This window comes from Eretmochelys imbricata, chromosome 7 (assembly GCF_965152235.1).
Source record: "Eretmochelys imbricata isolate rEreImb1 chromosome 7, rEreImb1.hap1, whole genome shotgun sequence".
In the NCBI taxonomy this organism is placed as follows: Eukaryota; Metazoa; Chordata; order Testudines; family Cheloniidae; genus Eretmochelys; species Eretmochelys imbricata.
In genome coordinates, this window is record NC_135578.1 from 119,114,656 (window position 1) to 119,137,591 (window position 22,936).

Genomic DNA, 22,936 nt, shown 5'->3' on the forward strand with positions numbered 1-22,936 from the left:
AATATTTGTTCACGCTATCCTGCCTTGTTGATTCTAGATCTGAAATTTTAACATGCCTCCTGACCTGATGAGGAGCAAGATGAAAGCTCCCAGCTCCGCTAATATCTTCTCTAGCCTCGTTGCCACTGCAAATTACTGTTTAGGTAGAGCTTCTTTGACTGGCTTCCCTGCTTAAGAACAAACAAAGCCCATAAAAAAATCCTACTTCCAAAGAATTCAAGTCAAGAGATTCTTGTGACAGCAGCTGGCAGAGATGAAAGTTGAGAATAAGCAAATCTACAAGTGTCCTACTTATGGTCTTTGTTTACATGGAATGATTAAAAAAACTAGTAACTGTGATGAAAACAAGTGGACCAATTTCTCTCTCCACTTTGAATTGTTTTTCAGTTGATTAAGGACAATGTCAAGAGTCTTTGTTATAGCCAAAGTTGTCTCCCCTTATTGCAGAGCAGCCAGCTTGCTTTAGGAAGGGACTTTCAAAGGAGAGAGAAGGTTTGTACAGGCTAGATCATGTTGGAATGCCACCTACTTCCTGGGTTTGTTACACACTTGAGAGTCAGAGTCTCTTTGCTGAAAAGGGTTTTACAAACTTTCTGAGCAGAGATTGGCACAGATGGAACAAGTGGATGAAATTCTATGTCCTGTGTTACACAGGAGGTCAGGCTTGATGATCAAATGGTCTCTTCTGGCCTTAAAAAGCTATGATTTGAATATCCCTAACTTGGAGGGAGGATGTTTTGATTTGAATCCAGCTCTGAACTCGACAGCTCTGGACCAATCTCTGTTAAAGCCTGAAGCCTTAGAAGATCCCCGATACCCTCACCAGAACTTTAGGGGAGTTTGTTCCATATTTGAATTGCAGGGATCAAACCCAGCTCTACTTTCCAGGGAAAAGGGATTGGTTTAAGGTGATGCATTGATGTGTCTGTGAAAGAAAGAAAGAAAGAAAGAAAGAAAGAAAGAAAGAAAGAAAGAAAGAAAGAAAGAAAGAAAGAAGATTTGGAGTTTGTTTGAACCTGAAAATTCAAAGCAACACCTGGTCAGGAAGCAGAGACAGGAAGAATGGATTCAGGACTCATGTGGATTCAGGCTGGAGAGAAATGTTCATACAAATGCCTGCACACCTCAATATCTCTTAACTCTAACTAGGACTGAGTATAACACCCAGCCAGAAATCTGCTGTGTTTCTCCTGACTTGATTGTAATGTCTTTGTCTTTCTACAAATGGATCCATTTTTGTTGGAATAAGAGATGTAGCCTCACCAAGCCCCTCGCTCTGCCTGAATCCTGCAGTGATATCAGACTTACAATGCTACAATGATGTGTGCTATAGAAAACCCTATGTGGAGATGGATGGATAAACAGAGCATTCCTCCAGGTGACCCTTCGCAGTCTTGCCTTACACCAGCAGATTGGCCCAGGAACCTTCAATGTAGCTGGCTGTGTTCCATGCAGCCTTTCCTTGCACTATGAGCTCTCAATCTGGACCCCTCACTGCCACCCCCAAGGCTGTGAGTGTCATGAACAGGCCCAAGAGTTTGCAGGTGAAACCATTCTCCCTTGCTTAATAGCAGGTGAAACCATTCTCCCTTGCTTAATAGCTGGACAGGAGTTGGGGTCCTGAACATTTTTTTCTGGTGCAACACAGGGTGGGTCAGAATATGGAAAAGGTCAAAAATCACTGCCGCCCAGTTTAGCAAGGGTAGTTGTTTGTTCTGAAGCAGTCACAAACTTAAGGGTGATACTGCTGTGTCCAATCGCATGAAAACCCATATTTAACACCTCGCCATCCCCGTGAAGGTCAGGCTCTCCTGATTCCACATGTCGGATCAATGTAAGTGCATTTGAGAGGCTCCTTCAGCAGACACATTGTTACCCCGCTGCGGTACAGCACAGAAGTTGTATTCTGCCAGAATCAGGCGGCCATATAGCCTTCCACAAAGATTGGGGCTGCTGCTCCCATTCCCAAAGCAAAAAAAAGAAAAACCTCTCTTTGTCGGATTTCAGGGCACAGCTACATTGCGATCAGAGGTGGGACTGCAGCACACGTAGACATACTCGAGGTAGAGCTAGCGGCTCAAGTACGTACCCCGTGTCCCAGGAAGGCTTGTACAGTCTGGGCTGCTGCAGCTTCACGGCTATTGTTACAGATCAAAGCTAGCTCCTGTGCACCCAGAGGGACTGCAGTCACACCTCTGATTGCTGTGCATGCTTTCCACTGACGCCCATCCAGGGAGAATTCACCATCAGCACCATCGCTGTCCGACAGAAAAGGATGGCGTCTAGCACATACGTACCCACGCATCCACGCACTCACATAGGATCAACAAAACTAGTAAAGGGAGAACCTTAAATATTTCAGTCGTTCTGTTCAGATGACAATCCAAACATCTGGACACTTCTCCAAAGCTTATCTGAGCCTTTTGGCATTGAAATTTGGACTGGAAAGCGCCCAGGGTTTCCAGTATTTCTTGGTCCCGATCAAGGGGAGTTTACCGAAGAAAGGAAGAATGGTTCAGTGTTTAAGGCACTAGCCTCAGGTGATTCGGGTTCAAGTCTGTGTTCTACTGCAAGTTCTCCATGTGATCTTAAGCAAGTCATTTAGCCTCTCTTGTGGCTTGGTTCCTCATCAATAAACTGGATAATAGCAGTGCTCCACCTCACAGGGGTGTTGTGACAATAAATACATTAACAATTGAGGCACTGTGGTAAAAGGAGCCACATAAACACCATTGAGCGAGACCACAAAACTAGCCTCTCTCACTGATATTTTGTTGCTTTTACTTCTGTCTGAAACCAGAGATTGTATGGAAACTAAAAAAAAAACAAAAACCCAGACCCATCAATAACAAAATGAATGTACTTGAGTTTTTAAGTTGCCATTATAAAAGCTTTGGGCCATTTTGAGTTGTGGGCAAAGCTTTAGATTGGACTCTGCTCCTACTTTACCATAACTGATACGCCCATCCCTCAGTGGCACTAACTGGCGCAAGGCGTTTCATACCACACACAAAACTTGTGGGTCTACATGTGTGCATGAATGTTTCTCCAGAATGACTCCCAGTTAGTATAGCAGATTGCAGCATGGGAGATCGGTATGTTCATCCCATCTCATTCTTCAGGTCTTCATTGACAGAAAGTACCACATCCTTTACCTGCTCCAGCATCTGGAGACAACTGGATGCTGGGTATTCACAGCAGGATCATTACTGCATGACAATGTCAATAGCGGAAAAAGTGAACAAATTTCAGCAGATGTTTATGGAGGCCCTGCCCCAGTTTCCAGGAGGGTTGTTTGAGAGAGAAAAGAACCTCACAAATTCCCTGATGATGGTGGCAAGGCAAAGCCAGCAAAGAACAAGAAAAGGTAAAGCCAGATGATTTCCATGGCTGACATGAGCAAAGCCCAGGAACACGGAGTAATTCCAGCTGCAGGCAACACCACACAGAGCTTCCCACATCCAGAACAGGGAGTGAGGTGTCAACCAAGCAAAGAGCTTCTGAGATCCAGAATCTAGAAAAGGGAGTGAGCTGACAAGACACAGAACTTCAGGGATCGAGAACAGCAATGTACAGAAGGTCAGGGATCCAGAATACAGAGTGAGATAGCAGTATGTAGCACCTTCCAGATCAAGGATCCAGGAGAAAGGGAAGTAAAAACAACTGTTAGTAAAACTTCACCCTTTGACAGGCCAGAACTCCTGGAACAATACATCCAGTTACACGTAGCAAAGAGCTGTGTCACGCTGCTATCCCCCACAGCAACCGCTTCAGTTTCTCTTTTCTGCACAATCAGCATGTTAAACGAGAGGCCAAGGACTGAATCGTCTTTGAAGGCTGCTAATTCTTCTTCCTCCCCCCCCAGCCCCGAACCAGCTCTTCCCAGTTTACACTACCAGGAGGCAGAGTTTGGGGCAAGGGCTATGTTTAATCAATTTCAGTGACTGTTCATCAGCCTGCCAAAAAACGCACGCTCTCCAAGCCAGGCAGAAGGGCCCTAAGATTTCCCTTGGGGATCTGCCCCCTTGCCTCCTTCCATTGCCCTCTCCTGTTTAAACATCCAAAAGCTTAACAAAGACAGGAAAGAAATAGAAATATATATCTAATGGTAAGATTGTCCATTTAAATGTGCTTTATTCTATGATGTATTCTTTTAATTAAAGTGTGAGCATCTGGGTGCATTGGTTACCATTATAGAGCCATTCTTCATGTTTATTGAGAGTAAGTCTGGATGGAGCAGAGCAAGGTGAGCTTACGCATTAGCCGGAGTGGGACATAAAGCTACAGTAGTGTTGCTTGGGAATATCACAACATTTTTCACTCCGCTGGTGGGATCATCAGCAGGGTAACCGCTGTACACGCTGGGCTAAGGTTCACCTGGCATGAACTGGCCCACGGGGACTGGAAAATGTTCCGGGGTGGGGGAGGGAGGTGTTGTGGGTGCTCAATGCTGTCAAAACCTCCCCTCTGCCAAGGATCCTCCTATGTGAGCAGCACAGCATGGAAACTGTGTATTGCTGGCCTGCAAGTGGTCGTGACCAAGGCCATCAGAGATGCACTGATTCCACATGTCCAGTCCGCAGTGTCCATGGTAGGGATGCTGTGGAGAACCCAGCAGAAAGTAGAGCTGCTCTCAGACAACGTAACCCCAGAGGCAGGGTACGGTCCCCTCCCTGGGAGGCAAATCTCGTGCAACCTATTTCAGTGGTATATACATTAACTTATGGCAGCAGCTGCTTACAAGCTGTAACACTTAATACTATGGCCAACCCCTCTCATACATCTAACATCCCCTACACTGGGGGCTGACGGGGTGAGGGGGCAGTGTCTAGACATGTCTGCTGCACAGCTCTTGTGTTTTCTAATGAATTCTTCTTGGACTACTGTGGCCCCTTATGGTCCCTGTACGCAATCAGAATGGCGATTAGCATCTGAGGTAGAGGCCAGGAACTGAATCAGCAGTTTTAAGGAGAAGATCCAAGGCCCCTTGACGTTAATGGGAGTCTTGTGCTGGCCACGGTAGACCAGGCGGATTTGCCAGGAGGCAGTTTGTGCTAGTGAAATAACTTCCTTTGTACTCAGTGAAGATAGTTAAAAAAAAAAAAAAAAAGACCTTGGCTAATTAATCAGCTATTTGGCTTCCCATGAAACTGATGAAAATGGGTCTTTATATCAGCTGCAGTGATTGGCCTCAGAAAATAGCCCTGGCACCATCTTCTAAAATTCATTCCTTTAGCTCTTTATCTTAACTTTGCCATGTCCCTTCCATTAACATCAGAGAAGCTAAAGATTAAAGAGAATCTCCCTTACTCGCAAAATTTGGATTCAATGGACAGGTCCACTCACCAAAGCAAACTGCCTTCTTCAGCTCAAATTCTCCCTTCGTTCCAGGATGAGTCCGGCCTCCAGCAGGGACTATACAAACTGAAAAAGAGGTTCTCCAAAGCTCTCCTTATTACTGTCCTTGTTTATCCTCCTAATGGGGCAATTCAATCAGTAAGCTCAGCCAAATTGCCCCTTTGCAAGATTCCTTGGCAATCCATGCATTGATGATAGACGCCTATGGAAGGCAAATGCTCTTGTCTACACGTAGTCTCTCATTCGCACACATGTGCAAAGCCAGGCCAGATCTCACATTTAGGACGGATATGCAGCTCTGGGAAAGCTAGGGAAGATGTCATTTCCTAAGCCCTGGTCGCTGCCTAGTATCCCGGAGGGCAAGAGTTGGTGTTATCGTCATACGTGTGGCACATTTTTATAACTATTCTGGTTACCAGAAACCAGCTATGCACCGGAGACTGACACCACCCTTTGTAAGCGGTGTTTACACAAGGAACCCAAATGAGCAATGTAAGGCTGCAAGGGCCAGACACTATCAGAAACAATTTAGGTTGACAGCTGGAGCAGGAACTGTCACTGCATGGAGGCATCATTGCCAGAAAAATCACCAGCTGAGAAACTAACTTGTTTCAAGGATCCCCTTGGGCTACCTCTAAACACCATTTACACTGTCATCCTGGATTCATCCATCAGCAGCTCCCTGCAACCAAACAATGGGACGTCACACCTTCAAAGTAAATCTCGACCATGCAGATCATGCAAGTAAAATGAGGCTCCTATCTAAGTTCACACTGCGTCTCTCCAGGCATTTATTCTGTGCGCGTGACTGGGGTGTCTAAATTTAAACTGGTCTGCTCCATCAAGTTCAATTTCTAACCCCAAATCCTACACAACATCTATGGCAAGGACTATTATAGACTATGTCGCCAAACCTGATATAATGTAACCCTCGCTGGTTGAAGTTAATCAGTGCACATGTTCCTGTGCACGTAGGTGTGAAAAGAGAAGGCAGCACCGGGAGAATAAGTAGGTCTGGTCATACTGCCTTTAGAGACGTAGGCTATTATGTTTCATAGGGCGTGCTGGGGCTAATCTGGGAGTGCTCAGTCTTTCAGGCTTGCCAGATTCTGCCCTTACATACACATGTGCAACTCTCATGGACTTACGCACATATCCGAGCTATGGATCTGGTCCCATGCCAATGCCCTGTTACGCCAGTTCAGAGGGAATTGAGAGAAAGACGACAAAAATGACTGGAAAAGGAAGATTCTGAGAGTTGAATGCATGTAGGACCAGAGTCCTGATCGTCTACAGAAACTTCTTGTGACGCTGCTGTGATTCCACCAACTGGGAGAAGAGAGATATCCTGGATGCACTGTTACTAGAGGAGACCAGCGTTACGATTCTTCACGGACGGTTGCCATCTATGCCTGTGCCCAGCATGTCTAAAATGCTACCAGATCAGGTTACGGTGACCACCCGTCCCTAATTGGGCAGGACAATCCTGAAATGTACATTTCAAGTCCTGGTCCGGGGGTTAATGACTCCAAGACAGCATTTGTCCCAGATTCCCTGCAGTACCCCTCCATGCCTGCCTGAGGCTCAGGGGTGGTGCCAGCCTCTTCTGTGGGGGAGGGAGGGGGGCAAAAGTGAACCTTATCCCCCCCGCCACCATGAGACCCTGCCCCCTGTTCCTCCTCATGCCCGCAAGGCCCCACCCCTGTCCACGCCAGAAGCTGGGCAGTAGTAAGAGCCGCCCAAGGAGCCTGGGCCGCTGTGGGGTGCCCCAGCTGCTGTGGGGAGCCCCCGAGTCCTGGACTCTCCACCTGCCCTGGGTGGCACACCCTGGGAGACAGGGACAAGGGACAAGGTCTGCTCTTGGGCACTCCGGCTCCCCACCCAGGGCAGGTGGGGGGGTCCAGGGCTCCCCACAGCAGCCCGAGTTCCCTGGGCAGCTCTTTCCATTATCTAGCTCCCCACAGCAGCCCGAGTTCCCTGGGAAGCTCTTTCTATTATCTAGCTCCGGTTTCCAGCCAGGCCAGGGAGCAGGGCCTCAGGGAGAAGAGGAGGAGTAGGGGGCAGGGCCACAGAGGGGGGCAGGGCTCCTGCATATGCCCTGTTTTTGCATTTTGAAAAGATGGTCACCCTAGATCAGGATGGTGACATATTGTGTCCACTTTGCACAGATGGAAACGACTGCACAAGGTACAGGGCAGTGGAAAATCAGCTCCCCCAAAAGTCCCTCCCGTTGCTGTAACAAAACCTGAGGATTTTACAGAGCACTCAAAGGAAGTTCTCAGTGATTTTTTAAAATTGTCCCTGTTGTAAATAAGCTCTTCCCTCAGAATCACCATGGCTTCAGCTTCTGTAGCTTCTCCTTTTGTGCATGCCCATGACAGTTCAGATGTACTGAAAGCTTACTGCACATGCCCTAACTTTCATTTTACAGCTGTCCACAGTCCTATAAAAATCAGCTGAATGCAAACCCAGGGAATGTTATTGCACTGGGAAAACTTATTTTAATTGCCACAAAAGCATTAATGACGCTTACACTCTGAACAACTGCCTGGGAAATTTGGTTGCGATATGGGTGGAAACGACGATGCCGTGTAACCCTCTGATTTACACGCAGATTTCTTGGGTGGGTAAATGTTTCTGTCACCCCAGCGGACAGGTGCCTGGTGTAGACAGCAGAGTGCTGCTTAATCAGGCCCTAATCCTACAAACAGGTGTATTAGTCCATTAGCCCTGCCCAAGTAGAGCTAGTCAGGGATTATTCAACCAAACACTTTTCCATTGGAAAATGCTGATACATGAAAATCCTTTGAGGAGGAAGGGTCAGTTTTGACCATTTTTTTCACTTGATGTTTTTTTGGAAGGAAAAAAAAAAATATTCCAAGTCGTTATGTGTTGACATTTTCAAAACAAAAAATTGTGACTTTCAGGTTTGAATTGACCTTTCATTTTGTATTTTAATTATACTGTTAACAGAATGAGAAAGAAAGGGGGGTCAAACCGGGAACAAAACATGCCCTGATTATCAAAACATCATATCCTGATGATCCTAAACTGATCTTTTTTTTTCAGATTTTTGGTTCACAAAAATTGTTGAGATTTCACCTTTTCATCCTGATTTTTAGACAGGGAAAATGATTGGTATCTCAAAAACTTTCACAGGAAGGAAAAACCTTTTTCTGCCCTGCTCTAGCCCCATGTACATTCCTACTGAAGAGATGAATCGGAATTAAAGCAGGATGGAGATTAATTTACATACAGTCTCATATAAAGGGGCAGGGTTCCATACAGATGCGGATATTAACCTTCATTTTCTGCAAGATGGATCTACACCAATTTATACCAGCTGGACATCTGGCACCATGTGGCTTTTGTATACTAGCTTGGGTGTGCTGTTAGATTAGAACAATGTTTATTTGGCTGCCATAACTTCCTTCATGGGAGCAAGAACCACTGGACATAGGAATTACCTGAATAGAACCCAAAAGAGCAAAAATAGGCCTATTTTGCGTGCAAAGGTGGGTTTGCAACACAAATACACCAAATACCGGTTTTCAGTGGAAAAATTCCATTTTGCAAAATAGAAAGATCTTGCAGCCACCTGCAACAAAAGTCCCAAAAGTTTCACAATGTTCCACAGCCCTAAAATATACACACGTTACAATTTTCTAACTGCAATGTGCATCGATAGAACATATTCTGCATTTGAACCACAAGTGGAATTTCCATTGGCCCCAGCAGAAGTTCCTTAAGCAGAACATATGAGATTGACAGAGTAGATGGGAAAGAAGTTTACTCGTGGCTGAAGATCCTGCAATGTGGTGTGCACAAGTGGATTTTGGAAGGTTAGGAAACTAACAAGGAGTTGAGATATCTGAGCAAAATCCCAGGCTCTGCCAATAGCCTACTGTGTGAATTTGAGCAAATTACTTCTCCTCTCTGGGCCTCTATTTCCCTTATAGATTCATAGATTCCAAGGCCAGAAGGGACCACTGTGATCATCTAGTCTCAGCTCTTGTATAACACAGGTCATAGAACTTCCCCTAGACTATATCTTTCCAGTCTTGATTTTAAAATTGCCTGTGGTAGACAATTCACTACAACCCTTGGTAAATTGTCCCAGTGGTTAATTACTCTCACTCCCATCACACCCTTTGTTTGTCTTGTCTATTCAAACTGTGAGTTCTGTGGGTCATGGACTATGTATCATAGAAATCAAAGAAGTGTAGGACGGGAAGGAACCTAAGGCAGGACTAAGTATTAGCTAGACCATCCCTGACAGGTGTTTGTTCAACCTGCTTTTAAAAACCTCCAGTGACAGAGATTCCAAAAGCTCTCTAGGTTATTTGTTCCAATGCTTAACTACCCTGACAGTTAGGAAGTTTTTCTTAATATCCAACCTAAACTGCCCTTGCTCCAATATAAGCCTATTACTTCTTGTCCTGTCTTCAGTGGATAAGGAGAACAATTGATCACACTCCTCTTTATAACATCCTTTTGGGTACTTGTAGACTGTTATCATGTTCCCTCTCAGTCTTCTCTTCACCAGACTAGACAAATTTTTTGGATCTTTCCTTGTAGGTCATGTTTTCTAGACCTTTAATCATTTTTGTTGATCTCCTCTGAACTTTCTTCAATCTGTCCACATCTTTCCCACAGTTTGGTGCCCAGAACTGGACACAGTACTCCAGCTGAGGCCTTATCAGTGCTGAGTAGTCTTCCCGTGTCTTGCTTACAACGCTCCTGCTAATAGATACCAGAATGATATTCACTTTTTTTGCAACAGTATTACACTGTTGACTCATCTTTAATTTGTGATCCATTATAACCCCCCCCCCTCGATCCTTTTCTGCAGTACTCCTTCCTAGGCACTCGTTTCCCATTTTGTATATGTACAGTTGATTATTCATGCCTAAGTGTAGTACTTTGCACTTGTACTGCTCCTACCACAACTAGGCCTCTCGATTCTACTCGAATAATAATGGAGCCTCACTGAAATCCATTTGCCTCCATATAGGCACAGGAGGTGGCCCATATGGATCCCATTGCAGGATTGTGGCAATAGTCTGTAAAGTGCTTTGGAAGTCTTTGGGGTGGAAGAGTTATAGAAATGGTTATATGGAAACTACATATATTTAAAGATCTTTGCCATTTGTATTGCTGAATAGCCTTCGTCTGACCCCTGGAAAATGCATTCTCTTAAGAAATATTTTTGCTCTGCTGGATCTTGGGTGCTCAAGTGGTTCCAGGTGTGCAAGTCATCCCTGCTAACATTTTAATTTTTAAGGTGTTTGGTTAACCCAAAACCAACACAGCTAGGAAATTGCTTGGCTTCTTGTAGTTTAATGTGAGTGTGTGTGTGCGATATCACAGAATCATAGACTATCAGGGTTGGAAGGGACCTCAGGAGGTCATCTAGTCCAACCCCCTGCTCAAAGCAGGACCAATCCCCAATTAAATCATCCCAGCCAGGGCTTTGTCAAGCCTGACCTTAAAAACCTCAAAGGAAGGAGATTCCACCACCTCCCTAGGTAACCCATTCCAGTGCTTCACCACTCTCCTAATGAAAAAGTTTTTCCTAATATCCAACCTAAACCTCTCCCACTGCAACTTGAGACCATTATTCCTTGTTTTGTCATCTGCTACCACTGAGAACAGTATTGATCCATCCTCTTTGGAACCCCCTTTCAGATAGTTGAAAGCAGCTATCAAATTCCCCCTCACTCTCCTCTTCTGCAGACTAAATAATCCCAGTTCCCTCAGTCTCTCCTCATAAGTCATGTGTTCCAGTCCCCTAATCATTTTTGTTGCTCTCCGCTAGACGCTTTCCAATTTTTCCACATCCTTCTTGTCGTGTGGGGCCCAAAACTGGACACGTACTCCAGATGAGTAGAATAGAGGGGAACAATCACATCCCTTGATCTGCTGGCAATGCCCCTACTTATACAGCCCAAAATGCCATTAGCCTTCTTAGCGACAAGGGCACATTGTTGACTCACATCCAGCTTCTCGTCCACTGTAACCCCTAGGTTTTCTTTTCTCCTTAATCTCTTTCAGGAACTGTCTACCTTCCAGAAATGCCTGCATCAAAGCCACCGGTCTTCTATTCAATCATCTTTGATGGGATTAAGGTATTGCTGTACAGAACTGGCCTGCTGCCATATAGCAGCAGAATAAATGTGCAGTGGTACTATACAGCAGGGTTTTATATTTATAAAGTGATGTGCAAATGTTAATTAACACCAGACATTATTATTCAGGAAAGGTTGTCCCCATGGGGCAGATCTTCACAAGATCTCAGCCCCCAGGGGTCCCCATTGATCTGAATGATGCCGGCTGCTAAGCCATTTTGAAAACCTGGCCCTATGTGTTAGCAAAGCACAAGGCAATTTCTCAGCTGCATCCCTCCAAAAAGCTCTCTTGGACCAATGGAATTAAATGGGGCCTCCCTCTATTCCTGTATGTCCTTGGTTATAACTTTCAGATGTCAGTGGGTACTTCTTCCCTCTGGCTGTGCCTAAAGCCTGATGCTTCAGTGAAAGAATCAAAAAAGCCTCCTATGGAACTATCTAAAGCCCCAGTCCTGAAAGCCGTTCTGCACATGCTTTTCTCCCATTATGCATGTGAGTTCCATGTTTGCAGGAGTAAGGCCTGGCAGTGCAATACTGTGAATGGAGAGGGGAGGAAGAGGGGGAGAGGGGAGGTTATTTTCTGTCATTCTTGTCCATATTTGATCATTTTGCACCCTGAAGCATAGGACTGGATCTGTTTAATGCCCTAATTCAGCAGAGCATTTAAGCTCGGGCTTAAAATTAAGCCTGTGCTTAACTGTTTAGCTGGATCAAGGGCAGGATTATCCCACCTATAATGAATATTGTATTTTATAGGCAGGGCAATTTGATGACAAGTTTCTATGACAATGAATATGATTTTTAGTTATAGATTTACTGTAACACTCTCCCTTTCTCCTGCCCCGTCCCTGCAGTGGCTGGTAAATTTGCAGAATTAATCCTGTTCTTTGTTCCATTTGGGCCAGTGATAATCAATCAGCAGATTTCTAAACCCTAACACCGAGTCAAGTCCATTGAACGCCAGCAGCAAGGGCAAAAGCCTCTGAAACTCCGAGTGGTCAGCATCAATAGGCACCACAGAGCAGAGTCAGCAGCTGAACTGTGCTCTTCCTCACTGTGGTGAAGGTGACCGTGTGTGTAACATTGCACGGTGGGTTTCAGAGAACACAGTCAATGGTGCCATCAGGCCAAGCAAGACTCAGTGCAGAGCTTGGAATCCAATGAGCAGGACAATGAAAAATAAATAAAACAAGAGGGGACAGCAGAAAACATATGGGATTCATTTTGTAATCCAGAAGCAGCCTGGAAACTGACCCATCTGCTTAAGGGATGAATTCTGTTGGGGATTATAAACATTCTTCTAACTCAGCAGAATCCTGCTTACAGGAAAGCAAGGAACAAACAGACTATTACGGCAGCTGGAAAACACCACCGGGATGAGACATTTAACCCTGCTGATATTTATTCACATGCAGCCGTTGAACTGTTCACCAGAGTCGGGAATGCCTATTCCTCCAGGGCACTCTGACAACAACCTGGGCTCTTTTGTGCCCTCTGTGTTGCACTGATCATATTAGGACCACCACCCAAATGATCTGTTTTCCACAGCTCCAGTCATCTGGGAACATCATGGACCTCATTCCTTCCCTCCTTCTGTTGCTTTCTATCGTACTTGTAATTTGCCCAGCACCCTAACATCTGGGTACCAAATAAACCAGTCACTGGGAATCATTTATTATGGTCCATGAATAAACTGGTATCTCCACTCCAACCACTGGTGGAAAAGAACTTAATGGAACATGTTTAACTAACTAATTAACTGTTAGTTAGTGGCAGAGGGTGGTTAAGTCTTAAATGAGTTACATTGGATATACCTCTACGTTGTCCTTTACAGAACAAAAGCCTGCGGATCAAGGTACTACATAATAAATAAATAAGCAGGAGGAAAGACAATATATTCTATCTAATTCAAGTTTCACAGTCAGTTACTTTAGTTTTCAATCACAGACTATCACTCAACCTGAACTTCACTATTTGCCAGGGCAAAAGGCATCAGGGTGCTTCTACAGTTGAGTCAGTGTTGCGTAATTCAAGTTCTCATCTCCTATTTAAACTGCCATCCTAACCACAATCCGAAAGATAAATGCAGACCCATCGTTCTTCTTCCCAACATTAATATCCATCAGTGCTCCAAACGCAAACAATTGTGACGTTCAACTTTATACAAATCACCAGTGCCCCAACTCCGCTTAATTAAACTATTTTAAAGTTGTTTTTGTTACACATAATGAATGATACATTAAACTGCAGTGAAACATGCAGCAAACAAATATTCCACAATGCTAACAATTAAGACTCACTTCACTTATGGCAATTGACAACACAAGTGCTCCACACTTCATTCAGCTTGTGCATTCTAAATGAACTGGTTAGTGAGAAGGGTGCTTCTTTCCTAATGAGTTTTGTAATCAAGGCATCTATTTTAATTTCAGATTGGCTAGATTGGGGGAAATTGCTAGACTAAATGACTGGTGCTAATTAGGATTATAAAAATATTCATCATGCCACAAAAGTAATGTAGGGTCTTGATTTCCCTACATTTGCATATGGCTTTAGTTTAAGGGCGGGGGGAACTCTTGATAAATTATCTCCTTTTTAATTAATTGAACAAACACTATATATATATATATATATTAGTCATCCTTTCATTTAAAGGGCCTGATAGATATTCATGGTTTGTAAATGAAGTTAAGTGATTTCAAATCCTCACTTGATTACTATATTGAAGAAGAGGCTTCGGTAAGGTGTCTTTAAATATTCTGGATCTCTGGGGTTTCTTTTTACACAACGAACAGTTTGATTTGTCTGTTTTATTAACTCCGTGGGCTAAGCCCCAGAAGAGCTGGTGGCAAGTACCATGTGCAGCCAAGGACACACATTGTTGTCATAGAACATGATGTTCTCAGAAGAGTACAACGCATAGAGAGGAAGGATAGTCTTGCAGTTAAGGCGGAGGAAGTCAACTCATATCTGGGATCAATTCCTGGATTTAACACAGCTTTCCCATGCAGTCTTGGGTAAATCACTTAATCTCTCTGTGCTTCCACACCTCATTTGCACTGCGGGGATGATACTTCTTTGTGTCCATTTTGATTGTAAGCTCTCTGGGGCCAAGGCTACTTCTTACTAGGTACAGCGCCTATCACAATGGGGCCCTGATCCTGGCTGGGGTCTTGAGGTGTTGTAATCTAAACAATACTAAGAGGGCAATTCTTACTGTTCCTCTTAGCAAAGAAATATGCATATGTTATTTTACTCTAGACAGGATGGTGACTACAGGATTGATTATGGAGGCTGAAAGTCAATACATCTCCTCCATTTTCCCCCTTGACAGCTAAAATCTATTCCCCCACCACATACATAAATGTGGAAACTCTAGCAGTGAGATGTGTTTTCTCCCCTTACCTGACACACTCTTCCATACCATTTTCTTCATGTGCCAGACTCCCCAGAGGCCTGCAGAACTTTACAGATGACATGATTCAAATCCACTTCCCTACCTACCTGGGTGTTCTCCAAACATAAACATCTGGCTGTGATGATCCTTTTTAAATACAAACCATCTGTCGCCGCCCACATTTTGTGAAGACCCCCTGGGATAATCTGAGATATGGCTGCACTCTTACGTTTCTCGTAAACTCATTAACTTTCCCTTTTAAGATGCCTTTAACTTAACTATGCCTTCCTATTGACATCAATGGGAGTTGGACAGGGCCCTAAATTTAGACACAAGGTGTACTGTGTAGCAACATTGGGGAAAGCCACAAAAACAGGGGCAGAGAGAGAGGAAGAGGTTGTCAACTTCCAGGGAAGCAATGGGCATGTAGCACCTTTAAAATTAGGCCATTTTTATATAGTTTTAAGTGCCTAATTCTAGGAACCCACATCTAAAAATATTGGCCTTCAAGTGTTTAAAATGAAAGTTGGCAGACTGAAACTGCAAAATATAACGGGGGCACCAGAGCAGGGCTGATAGTGCTCATTGGGCTGGCCTGACTCAATCCGACCCCAAATGGCTCCTTGTGTGAATGAAAGTGGTTACCATCAAAAGAAGCGTGTGCTCCATCCCTTCTGATGCCAGAGTTCTGGAGACAATTGATATCCAAGAATTTAAAACAAAATTGACAGGGCCAGATCTTCAGCTGGAGCAAACTGACTTAACTCTGTGGAAGTAAGCGAAATTACACTGACTTGCACCACTATTTCCTTCTCTGGAGGGAACAAAACACCAACCACTTCCATTGACCCAACTTCCAAATGGCTCCAGCAATCGTTCACGAGGAAGGTACTACTCATAATGGGTGCTACTGCCATCCTTGAGATTGGGAAGGGAGAGAAGAGTGCAGAGGATGTGGTTTATTTGTCTTCTCTGGAAGGTGCTCAGAGGCTATGGGTGATGGGCATAGTATAAACCTTGGACTAGGCTAGGCTAGGCTATTTATCTGTAAGGCCAGGAACCAAGAGTACAATGGTCCTCTGGATGTCAATGAACTATGATTAAAACGAGCCCTGGTGCATACCACCTTCCCACACACTACTTCCCGGGGGACTCCAACACTAACTGAGATGAATTACAAAAGAATCAGCACTTGTCTCCCCACCAGTTGGCTCACCCCACCATACAATCAATAATTCCGCTGTTGGGATCCACGCAGAGGCAGAAAGAGCTTCTTATCTTTCTTATTAACTAAACAACACGCACAACTAATTATGATGAAATGAGTTTGACTTCAGCTGCTACTTTGCCCCACAGGGCAACCTTCTGTCTGTCTCCTGAATGTCCCCAGGGCTGTACTGCTGATGTAAGGGGCTGGGGGGGGTTCTTGTTTACCCTCCGGTGACTTTGTGTTTAGATTATTAAAAGTATCCCACTGTACCGCTGTCCTTTTAAATGAATTCAGCCCTGTCTAACCTAGGGAGCCAGGATCCTGCCATGCGCTGTGTTAGACTTGTGGATCGTAGTCTGAGGTTACGGGGAACTCCTAACTCAGTTGGAAATTGACTGCCAGGTGCATCTTGATGACACGGCAGTGTATTAGCTTGATCATCTAATTGAGCTGCTCGTACGTGATGATATGAAGATACCCACTTTGTTGTTTTGCTTCATGATGAAGATTAAGGCCTGTGGAGGCAGCAGCCCTTGATTACGGAGCTCTTTATTTATAAAATTCTCTCACATTAATAATGCGTTGACAGGTGAATTTGAGATGGGCTGTTATCGAACCATTCTCACTAACTATTTATCATCTGCTTTTCTCTCCAGCTTTTCCTGTCGGGCTCATCACTGGATATGTAAGGACCTTATATGTTTAAAGTTTCTTTTTTCTAGCAATTATGATTTTAAATCTTTTAAGTGTCTCTCCCTGCTTCCCTACAGGGTAGTGGGGAGAGATTGGCGCTCGGTGCTTCCCCCTCTCCACACAGGTGACATACTTAAGGTCTGCCCGCGCTGCAGCTGGAGGTGTGTTTGCCAGCATGCGTAACTTTGATCCAGTTAGCAAGCTAAAAATAGCAGCGTAGCCACAGCAGCCTGGGCTAGCGGCCAGCGTACAAGCCTGGCTGAGTCCCTCAGTTGACTAGCCCATGCCGCCGCAGCTCCACGGCTATTTTCAGGGCTCTGCTCGATCACAGCTAGCGCGTGTACGTCTCCCCAAACCGGAAGTTACCCCTCCAGCTGCAGTGTCGACGTACTCATGGACTGTAAGCTCTTTGGTGCTGGACTGGTTTTCTAGTCCGTGTTTGTACAGCGCCTAGTACCCCGGGATCCCCTACAGCTGCATTTGTACAGCGCCTCGTACCCCGGGATCCCCTACAGCTGCATTTGTACAGCGCCTCGTACCCCGGGATCCTCGGTGCTACATTAGAACAAAGAATTGATAAACACTAAATAGTAACGATAGGTGCCTTGACTCAGCCCCACGTAATGCATTAGTCAGCACAGCTGAGCCAATGTGGCAGAGGGTAGCAATGGGCTATAAGGAGGGGCTAGTGGCAAACTGCAGTGCCTTGAGAGCAAGTGGTGGAAGGGGGTGGGCGGAAAGGAACCGTGCCTCTTAAAGACACAATTACTTCCCTGGGCTCCTTGTGGGTTGGAGCCTCTGTACACTGCCTCGTATTCTGGGCTAGAGGGGATAATCTAGCCCACAGACTGCTGGGGCCATTGGCCCAGTTCCTCAGATGTATTGAGGTGTGTTAGCCAATACATATATGCTAGCCATAGTATTAACATAAGTATTGGGAAGTTATGTTAACTGAATGTACTATAGTCTCCCGACAATTGTGTCAACGCTTGTCAAATATCCCATAATACCGTGCAGGAGCTGAAGTAAACTTTGGCTTAAGTAGTTAGGAAATTTGTCAAGATCAGGACATAGGAGTGTTTTACCCTAGAGCCGGTAGGGAGTTACTCTCACAGGCTAATACTGGAAGGCTCCAAAGGAAAAGGACAAGGTATATGAATGTTCTACCCTGGTACAAGCCGAGGCCCTACACGCCCTTTGGTACCTGGAATGCCTGTGTTCAGACCAAAGATGAGAAGCACACCACAGTACCAGATAAGGTAGAAAACTGATTGGTTAAATCTAGTTTCAACTGACGTGCACGGTACTTGGTAAACCTGGCAAAAAGATGGTTTTAGAGGTGTGACTTTGGGAACACACCTTCTGCATAAGGCGAAAGTAACAACGTTGCACAGGACGGCTTCCCGGAGACCGGTATCGTATTGAACCTCTTCCCTGCACTATATTATTATTGCTTTTTAGCAATAAATCTGACTGATATTGGTTATTAGGTTTCTTTCATAACAAACCAAAGAGTAGTCAGGCAACTGCGTATACAATTATCAACAGGTGCCTAACTCCCACTGAAATCAAATCCCTTTGAAGACCTGGGTCACGATTCTTGTTGTTTCATCTGGCCCTTGGAGGGGGACTGGGGTACAGACTGTCCTATGGGGGTGTTAATATTTGATTGAAACTTCTGCTTGGTAGAAGGCTTAGCTGATTGCACTACGTTTTTGGATTTGTCACTGACTAATTTTCAGGGTTCTCAGAGCCAGCGTCCAGCACCTTGTTTTTATGCTAAACTGAAAGAAAATTAAAAAAATAAAATATTAATCTGAATGGGGTTTAAAATGGAATTTGCAGACTCATTGACATGTGCCCAGTTCTAAGCAGTTGGATTAAATCTCCCCTTTGCAGCTCCTGCTGCTGGGAGTCGGATTGCATGCATTTGGTTTGTTTTCCAATGACCATCTAATGCATCTTTAATCCGCCACTGATACTCAGTCATTGCAAATAAATCTGCAAAGGTCAAACACGCTTTGACAGCCTAGAGAGAGGCCTGAGGATTAAGGACTCAAACTGAGAGTGTAGGTATCCCCCGTGTGTGCAACAGACCGCCGAGTTCTTATCCATGGCTTCCTTCTTGTGTTAGCTACAGATGAATAGTCGTAGGAGGATGCATGTTAACAACAAGCTCACCAGTCCACCAGCCCTCATACATTTAAACCAAAGGGCCCCTGGATAACTGTAAGAGATGAGCAACCAGCACAAAGGCCAAATGTTCAATTCAGACCTAGCTCACCCAGGGTCTGGTTGCGTATTTGAACCTGATAAACTGGTTTGTGATCCTGCAGCACCCAGATGGAGGCCTTGGGGAAGGCACAAACCTCCTCATTTTCCTCACACACAAGAGGTGTTTGCAGCCTGCACCCTCACTTGGCTACTCTCCAGTGCATGCCTGGGCCACAGAGCGGGCTAGTGCAGCGGGTCTGGTTAGCCATGGTCCCATCTCCTCCCTGGCTCTCTCAAAGCAATTTACACCATGGGGGTGTAAGGAAGAGGCAGGGACTGAGTCCAGGGGCTGTGACTGCTCCTGGTTGTTGCATGGGATTTCCACTTAGAATCATAGAAATGTAGGGCTGGAAGGGATTTCGAGAGATCACTTAGTCCATTCACCTGCGCTGAGGTAGGAGCAAGTAAACCTAGACCATCTCTGGCTGGTGTTTGTTCTTAAAAACAGGGATTCCACAGCATCCCTAAAGTAACCTGTTCCAGAGCTTCCCTATCCAGAGCATTAGAAAGTTTTTCCTAATACACAACCTAAATCTCCCTTGCTCCAAACTAAGCCAATTTTTCTTGTCCTATCCTCGGTGGACATGGAGAACAATTGATTACTATCCTCTTTATAACAACTTTTTACACATTTGAAGACTGTTACTATGTCCCTCCCCCAGCCTTCTCTTCTCTAGCCTTAAAGGTGCTCTGTTTTTCCAACCTTTCCTCATGGGTGGGAGGCTCCTTGACCCCAGCACCTCCACACAAGGGGGTGGCAAAATCTGGCCCTAAAGAAGTCCAGATTCCTTTCCACCTGATTTGGGGCCCAGTCCTATTCCCGTTGCAGTCAATGGCTGAATGCCAATTTCCTTTCATTCTTTGGAAGATTTAGTGGGAAGCTTTCCCCACTTTGTTTCCAAAGTTGCTTGGAATGAATTTCCGGTTTTATTTGTTGGGGTGGAGGAGGTTCCTTCCACCTTGAGGTTTTCCATAGCATGCACCCCATAGTATCCCATCAGTGCCTCTCCATTTGTACTGTCCAAGATATCACCACTGGACACAGGTGTCTACACTGCAGTTAGACATCCGCAGCTGGTCCGTGCCAGCTGACTCAGGCTCGCGGGGCTCACGGTAAGAGGCTGTTTAATTGCAGTGTAGACATATTGGCATGGGCTGGAGCCCAGGCTCCAGGACCCTGCAAGGTGGGAGGGTCCCAGAACTTGGGGTGCAGCCCCAGGCTGAACATCTACACCACAATTAAACAACCTCTTAGCCCAAGACCTGAAAGCCCAAGTCAGCTGGCATGGGCCAGCCACAGGTGTCTACTTACAGTATAGACATCCCCTCGGAGTAGAATCTGATTGTTAACTGCTGCTGCAATGATCCCAGGGAGAGCACTGGAGAACTTGATGTTATTTTTCCCTATAGCTACCCAATTTTGGGCTCTTTTAAAATGCTTTTTTAAAACCAGGATGTGGTAGATTTCATAGTTAATGGAATATACGTGTTAAGAAATAAAGATATATTAACTATTTATCTCAAATAATCTAGAAAAAAATTCCCCAGCAGATAGTAATATATTTTAGGATAATCAAATCTCTGATTTTTAGTAACTTGAGAAATTCCCTTTAAATATCATAACAATGGGACCATCTGTAAATGCCCTTTGTTTTTAAGATTGCCAAACGTCTATTTCAGATACAGTGTGTGCTGTGCATTCCACGAAAGGTAATCTGTGTTTCTCCCTGGGTGGTTAACCCCTCTCTTGGATTATACAACTGTATTTTTACTAAAAACGGGCCTGGACCAAATTCATGGAACCAAAATCATTAGTCTGAGCCAAATGCACGATCCCACTCCCACAGCTCCCACTGCCTGCAGAAATTAGAGGACGTTCACTTCCAGGGGGTCAGATTCAGCCCAAAGTCTATGGCAGCTTCTGCAGATTTAGGGCCAGTGCATTCATTCAGGGTCTTTCCACCGACTGCCCACAGGAGTTGGATCAGGCCCACAGAGATTCGCAGCAGCAAATCTGCTGCAGAAAGGTGGAGGCAGCAGACAGCAAGTGCAACCTCCCATCCACTGTGGAGCCTGTAAGAGGCGACCCTGGCCGCAATTGCAGGCACTGCTGGCCAGGAAGAAGGCAGGGCCAGGGCTGATGGGGAATGCACTGAGCAGAATCTGCCAGCCAGGCTCCCCTGGAGTCCTGACTGCAATTCAAAGCTACCTTTCCCCAGAAGAAAACTCTCATGGAGCAATACCAACCTGAGTTAACCATGGCCTAGGATACAGGCGACCAAACCGGCTCAAGGAGGAGTAAATGTACCTGTCCCTCTGCTGGTTTGGGAGAATCTGGTTTATGAAGTTTGCACAGTCTGATTTGATCCACTTTCGTTTTTCCTTAAAGAAAGGTAGTGCATGTTTGCTCGGTCAGATCTTCAGCAGGTGTGAACTGGCATAGCTTCCCTGGATTATCTGGCCCTCCATCTTTAATCTGATTCCAACAATACAACCATCAGTTGCCCAGATGATGACTCTTGCATTTCAAACCTCAAACTGTATATATATTTTGCTCTGTGCAAGCCAATCTTTACACATAAAGAGGTGAAAATTGTGCAAATGGTAGCTGAAAAATTCAGTTCTGGCCATTAGCAGCCTCCTTGGCGAGGTGCCCGTACAAGGCTTAGTCGAGTTGACAACTCTCCGTCGCCAGGCTAGTTTATGCCAATTGTCAACAAAAAAAGAGTGCCGAGGAACAGTGGCTCCCCCGAAGGTCTGCTTTCTGATTAGGAAAAGCCCTCGGTGCTCAGTGCTATAATTCCTAATGCTTTACACTAAGCAAAATGTAATCCCCAAGTGGAGACATATGCGACATATATCTTGCAAATACACAGAGCCTGATTCTCAGTGACCCCTCTCCTGAACTTAGGGCAAGCTGGGAGGTCGGGGATGGAGGGAGGTGGCATTTAGTCAGCTTTACACTACTTGTATTCTGGGGCTGTGCAGAGATCTGCTCAGCCCCTGAGGTAAATTAGAGCAACCTCAGGAATGCTCTAACCCATATTCAGCTTCCAATGGTTCCCAGTGAGCCGTGGGAAGTGGAGACTAGCTGTAGTGCTGTACACTCCGACCACACCACTTAAGGCAGGTGGTGAGAGCAGGGATGGCATTGAGCCCATGTGCCAGTTCTACACCAGCTGGAAAAGCCCCATGCACAGAACATATTCTAGGGGGCCTTTTTCACCTATTTTGAGCCCCTTTACCCTGCTAGCGTGGCACAAAGGAGCCTTACTGAAAGAGAAAAGCAGGCCCCCTGTGTGAACCAAGGAGCAAATGGTTCCCTGGTTTCATAGTTGAGCCTCCGTGCAGACACACGCCTGACACATTAAATTCAGTTTATCCCATCCTGTGTACCTCATCAGCTGTCTCTTTCTTACAGGGCTGTCTCTGTGTGAAAAGAAGCGCCGTTTAACAACCTTTACCTCTAGCTTAAAAGCGGCATCAAACCATGCAGGGACATCAAACGAGTCTATTGGTCTTTCAATCCAGCTTCAACGTTTCTGGTTACGTTGAACGTCTGAGCTCACAAGATATTTGACATTTGGCTAAGTCTTCCATACAATAACACTCTGGTACTATGAAAGAAGTCTATTTACAATGGCTTTGAGCCTGTAAATGTCACTCAGGCCACTCAGAGGAGAAACAACATACACCTGGCAACGGCCATTGCATTCTGCTAACAAGGGGATATAGAGGTTATGTTCTAGTTACTGTTTGAAGGTGCTGCTGTGGTAGGGTATGTGACTTATTTCAGTGTATACTAAATAGCTCCCAGGGCAAGCTGACTGGGAGGAAGAGGCTAGAAAGAGCTGACGCACCAGTATTTGAAAAGAA

The 22,936-nt window shown here is 45.2% G+C and overlaps 1 protein-coding gene across 1 annotated transcript in view; it reads right to left on the reverse strand.

The window, feature by feature from the left end:
- The window catches only part of SORCS3 (sortilin related VPS10 domain containing receptor 3), a 496,377-nt gene that overhangs the window by 185,205 nt on the left and 288,236 nt on the right, over nt 1–22,936 (reverse strand). The window lies entirely within an intron of this gene.